Source organism: Eptesicus fuscus, chromosome 4 (assembly GCF_027574615.1).
Source record: "Eptesicus fuscus isolate TK198812 chromosome 4, DD_ASM_mEF_20220401, whole genome shotgun sequence".
Lineage (NCBI taxonomy): Eukaryota > Metazoa > Chordata > Mammalia > Chiroptera > Vespertilionidae > Eptesicus > Eptesicus fuscus.
In genome coordinates this window covers 80853277-80859276 of record NC_072476.1, presented here as the reverse complement: position 1 = coordinate 80859276, position 6000 = coordinate 80853277, and the positions used below count along the sequence as shown (strand labels likewise).

The 6000-nt window shown below is 42.9% G+C and overlaps 1 protein-coding gene across 1 annotated transcript in view; it reads left to right on the top strand.

Moving 5' to 3' along the window:
* The first annotated feature begins 422 nt into the window (after nt 1-422).
* Nucleotides 423-6000, top strand: part of IPO11 (importin 11) — a 143910-nt gene continuing 138332 nt past the window's right edge. Inside the window, exon 1 of the mRNA XM_008161859.3 lies at nt 423-584. The gene's annotated coding sequence lies outside the window, so the exon portion shown is untranslated. The remainder of the gene's footprint in view (nt 585-6000) is intronic.

Below are 6000 nucleotides of genomic sequence, written 5' to 3'. Positions count from 1 at the left end.
GTGCCCGAGTATAGGGACCTTAAAAAATAAATATTCGTGAGAGGGTTGACTGATGATAGTAGGATTATTTTAATAACTCTTCTTTGCAGAGACGGACCCGTAAAACAATGTCGTTTAGCAGCTGATACCTAGAATAGGGAAGGGTAAATGGTTCGTATTTAAACTTCCGTCAACCTAGGAGACCATTTTTCCCGGAGTCGGGCAACCCGGACCTAAGATTTCTATGGTTACAGATCACGCTGAGTCCTGGCTCTCCGCCCTCTCTACTGCGCAAGCGCACACTGCTGACTCAGCCAACCGGCGCCTTTGGTTTCGAAGAGGAAGCCCCGCCCCTTTCTTCCCTCCGCTGTCCTATCGCCTCCTTGGTTGGCCTTCTCCCCGCGACGTGGGTGTGTGACGCAGTATTCGGGCGTCCACATCGCGTGGAGCTGCGACGCCGAACATGGCGCGTTCCTAGAAGCGGCTTTTGGCATCAGTAGGCGGCGGCGAGGGGACTGGAAGCGTGGGGCGCCGGACCAACCGACGCCGCTTCGTGCTGGGGAGTGAAAGCGGGAGAGCCGGGCCGTTCCGGACCGAACCAACTGGTGAGGCTCCCGCCTGAGATCCCCAGGACGCAGGAGTAGAAGGGAGGAGTGGGCAGGGCGGCGGAGACTCGAGAGACCCGGGAGGACCGTGGGGCTACCGGGAGAGGAGGGGTAGCCGTGGCGCGGCGAGGGCCTGCGGGCTCGGTTCTTGGCGTAACCCTAGGAACCCGTGGGAGCTCGGGGCTGTGCCAGTGGGACCGGAGCGGGAAGCATGGTCACGGAGGAGTCGGGGTGCGGGAAGGCTGGCACTGGGTGCCGAGAGAGGAGAGCGTAGGGTGCCCATTTGTGGCTGCGGTTGCGGGCCAGGGTGGTGCATTTGCCCTTGAGGGATAGAGACCGTGGTCATCTTTAGTATAAGACCACCACTGCTAATAGCAATGCTGGGGAAGCTTTAATTAAACGTTAGACCCTTGCTAGCCTTTAATGAACAAGTGAAGGAAGTTTACACATTTTCAGCGAGGACCTGCTTGCTGAAGTATGGCCGCCAGTGCTCAAGCCCAGAGGTTTCTGCAGCTTTATATTTGGGGGTCTTGGGTGATTCAGCAAATCTATTTGAGGCCCATTGCATTTATTTATTTTTTATGACATGGTGATTGAGGGAAGTATTATTTCAAAATGACTTGACCAAATAGCTAGGACCGGTAAATTGTTTGCTAGTGCCAAGATTGCTGTTTGACATATTCTCTCCCCACCCCAGTTTAAAGGAGCTCAGCTCTAGTGCGGTAAAGCCCTTGACATTTGGTTATTCTTCAGAAGGGAATAAGGAAGAGCGTTTTACAGCCATACTTTTTTTTTTTCTTCTTGGATAAGGAAGGTCACTCCTCCATTTTCACATTATTTCAAACCTCTATTTAGTACAGAGGTTTCAAATTAAGGACAGAGTGACTACAATATAAGATATTCATTGCATGATGTCTTTTCTTACATCTTTAGTCACTGAGGAAGATTTCTGTGAAATTATAATGAAAATCTCTCCTTATTGGTTGTGATAGGATTGTGGAATTCCCCCCCCCGCCCCCGCCCCCAACCTAGCACAGGGAATAATAGAAACAGTTTAATTATAGCAATGCATTGTGGCAATATGTTGTAGCTCTAGGGCAGCTGGACTGCCCTGTCCTAATTAGACTTCCTATAGCAGACGAGAATTCTTCACCAAAACCGAATTTAGTTATGGTAATACGATTAGAAGTTCTAAACAAATATGTGAAGATTTTTTTATAATTAATGTAAAAATCCTTAGATTATGTGATATAGTGAATGGGTATGCATTCAGATTAAACCAGAATGCAAAAGAATGCTTGTAGGATGAGATGCTAAAGAGTCTTCCAGAGATAAATACATGTATTTTTCCATAAATAAAAATATTCATGTTTTGGTAGACAATGTTTGATTAGATTTTAACCTTTGAGTTGTGTGTGTGTGTATGTGTGTGTGTGTGTGTTTGTATTTATCTTGGGCTTCTCTTAATTTCTTGTTATTGCTGGCAGTATTATTCATTCCTTTCTTTTTTCTGTCTGCACCAAATGGGGATTGTCAGTTAATATCAGGTGTTCCAGGGAATAGCAAGACACACTTAGTGCAGGTGTGAGTCTGAAGTGTCTTTGTTTGGTTTTGTAATGCCAGACTGATGACAGATAAGCTCACAATTACAAGCTTTGTAGAGTTTGAGCTGGATTAGTGTTCTCCACTCTTGCTACTCAAAGTGTGGCATATGGCCTCACCTGAGAATTTGTTAGAAAAGCACAATCTCGCCCTAGCCGGTTTGGCTCAGTACATAGAGCGTGGGCCTGTGGACTGAAGGGTCCCAGGTTCGATTCCTGTCAAGGGCACATGCCTGGGTTGCGGCTAGGTCCCTGGTAGGGGGCATGCTGGAGGCAGCTGATCAATGACTCTCATCATTGATGTTTCTCTCTCTCCTTCTCCCTTTCTCTCTGCAAGCAATTAAAAAAAAAAATATATATATATATATAAAGAAATGCACAATCTTAGTCTTAATCCCAGATCTACTAAATCAGAATTTGCATTTTAACAAAGTGCTCCACATGATATGACACACTAGTTTGGTAAAGAAGACTGAGGTCATGCACAAACCTGCATTAAAATTATAGCATCATTTATTTTTATTTGAGGTGATCTTTTGCTGATTATTGAGTCTCATGTATCTGGTTGAAGAAATAAGGCCTAGTAAGGGTAAGTGACTTGCATAAGGTCACACATATCTAGATTTAAAACCCAGGTTCTGACTCATTCCAATGCTTTTTGTTTGACAGATTATTAAAACTGACCCAAAGCATTCATGAATAACAGCTAGGTATTCACTCAACAACCAACATTTATTGAGTAATGGGCAGGCAGTCCAATAATCCTGTGTGTCTCTAATAACTACTTTGGTTTCCTTTGGTGGTTATTAACCCACCATCTCTTCTCTTCCTTACTCTTTCCTGGATAATGTTGCTTTCTACTTCACAGAGGAAATGAAAGACATTGGTGGGAACTTCATTGCTTTTTTCCTGTTTCATCCTCAAACGTGTCTATCTCTACCTGTCCATCTTTAATTGTGCTCTTAGTTTTTTCTCCTCAGTGACAGTGTTTCCTCAGTGTATCAGTTTGCTAGGACTGCCATAACAAAATACTTTGGATTGGGGGACTTAAACAACAGGAATTTATTTTCTTACAGTTTTGGAGCCTGGAAGTCTAAGATAAAGGTCCATTGGGATTGGTTTCCTCTGAGGCCTCTCTGCTTGATTCACAGATGACAACCCTCTTTCTGCCTCTTTTCATGGTCATACCTTTGTGCACTAGAACCTCTGGTGTCTTTTATTTTAATGAGGATGATGGCCTAATTTTAACTTAATCATTTCTTCAAAAATCTTATCTCTAATATTGAATATACTGGGGTGAGGGCTCCAACATATCAATTTTGGGGGAACACAATCCATAACACTTGGTTAATCCCCTTTTTTGCGGTGGATTGGCACTAACTTATCAGGATTTAAACAATCATCTTAAATTCTCACTCTAGATTCATCTTCAGTTTCATCTGTAGTTATTTCCTTAAGTTTCTTGAAAGTTGTCTATATTCATTTTTTCCACCTCCTTATTACTTTTTTCCTTCAGTATATTGAAGTCTGGTAATCCACTTTAGTCACTGAATTTAATGGGGGTGATGGTCACCATTGATCTCTTTGTTTTGAAATGTACTAGAATCTTTTAAATCATTTGACATTTTGACTAGCTGTCCTTCTTTGAAAATGCTCTTAGGTTTCTGCAACACTGTGGTCTCCTTATTTTTCTCCTACGTCTTGACGATTCTTTCCTTGGTTTATTTTTCTGTCTTCTCTGACTACTGGGATATTTGTTTCACTACTGCCTCTCCCCACTTTCCTTGAATGGTCTCATCCCTAATGACTTCAACTGCTATCTATATTTTGATGACTCCCAAATCTGTCTTTTTAGGACATACCACTTTTCAACTCTGACATGTTGTTGTCTTAAGAAACTTAAATTCATGTCAAAAATTATATATCTCAAACTTTCTGAAGTTGCTTCTCTTCCTCCTGTGATCCTTAATGTACCACTCAGTTGGAGATACCCAGAATCTTAATTTTTTATGCCTTATTACCCTGTATATGCTACCCTTCCCCTGCTTAACTATCTAATTATTATTATTTTTTAATAATTTTATTGACTTTTTACAGAGAGGAAGGGAGAGGGACAGAGAGTTAGAAACATCGATGAGAGAGAAACATTGATCAGCTGCCTCCTGCACACCTCCTACTGGGGATGTACCCGAAACCAAGGTACATGCCCTTGACCGGAATCGAACCTGGGACCTTTCAGTCCACAGGCTGACGCTCTATCCACTGAGCCAAACCAGTCAGGGCAACTATCTAATTATTTATCAAATCTTGTTGTACCTCTTTCATCTACCTTTTCCCTGTGGTTGCTATCTTGATTCAGATTATCATTATTATCTGCACGTTTGTATAAACCCCCTAAATAATTTCCTTGCTTCCAAGGATGCGTACTCTCCCTCTCCACCCTTCCTTTTTCTGTAGGCAGATTGTGCTGTTCTGCAGTCCATCTATGCAGAGTTTCAGATTAAAATTCAAACTACCAATCCTAGGAAATAAGAACCTTAGTGATTTGGGCCTTGCTTCCTTTTGCTTTCACCTTCTGTTGTTTTCTGCCTCTTATTTTTCTGTCATGCTTAACTATTTACAATTTTAACTATTTATAATTCTTCAGAAATGTTAGGATGCTTTTTAAAATTGAGACATTTACCTGTTTGTCTACTAGAATATATGCCTGTCTGACAGACACCCATACTCCTCTGGGTAACTCCTACTCAGCACAAATGCTGCCTTGTTCCCTCCTGGGAAGCCTTCCCCAACCTCCATATGTGAGTTAGGACTTTTACATTATTTTATAACAGCTTATTATAGTGCTTACTAGAGACCCTGGGGCGGGCCAGGCCTTGCCGCACGCCTGCTGCCCCAGCGGGGCTGAGGGGACTGGGCGCTTCCATCTTGTGGCTGTGGGTGCTGCCATCTTTGAGGGTGTGGCAGTCAATTAGCATATTCCCTCCTTATTGGTTGTGGGTTTCACCATCTTTGAGGGTGGGACAGTCAATTAGCATATTCCCTCCTTATTGGCTGTGGGCGCTGCCATCTTTGCGATGGCGTGAGGGTCAATTAGCATATTTCCTCTTTATTAGATAGGATACTATATATTGTAATTGTCTTTTTTCCTCTCTAGATTTGACTGCAGAGACTCTCTTATTTATCTTTCAGAGTAATGCCTGGCCAGTAGAAGCTCTTTCATTGTTGAATGCAAGTTTGTGACTTATAGACTCTGGAGGTTAGAGTGGGCTTGAAAAATCAGAGACTTTTAAATGTGTGTGTGTGCCCTAGCCAGTTTGGCTCAGCAGATAGAGCTTTGGCCTGTGGACTGAAGGGTCCTGGGTTTGATTCTAGTCAAGGGCACGTGCTCGGGACGCGGCTCGATCCCCAGTAGGGAGGATGGGGGATGTACAGGAGGCAACCGATCAATGATTCTCTCTCATCGCTGATGTTTCTCTTTCTCCCTCTCCCTTCCTCTCTGAAATCAATAAAAACTTAAGAAAAAAATTGTGCATGTGTGTGTGTGTGTGCCCCTTATGACCAGGTTATATCCTGGTTTCATTTTTGTGCCTTTATATAACTAGAAGCAGAGATTGGGATTTAGTCACTGAACTCATTTATTTAACAAATATTTATTCATCACTTTAAAAAATAATTTTAAAATATGTTTTCATTGATTATTTTAGAGAGAGAGGAAGGGAGAGGGATAGAGAGATAGAAACATCGATGAGAGAGGAACATTTATCGGCTGCCTCCTGCACGCCCCCTCCTGGGGATCGAGCCCACAACCCAGA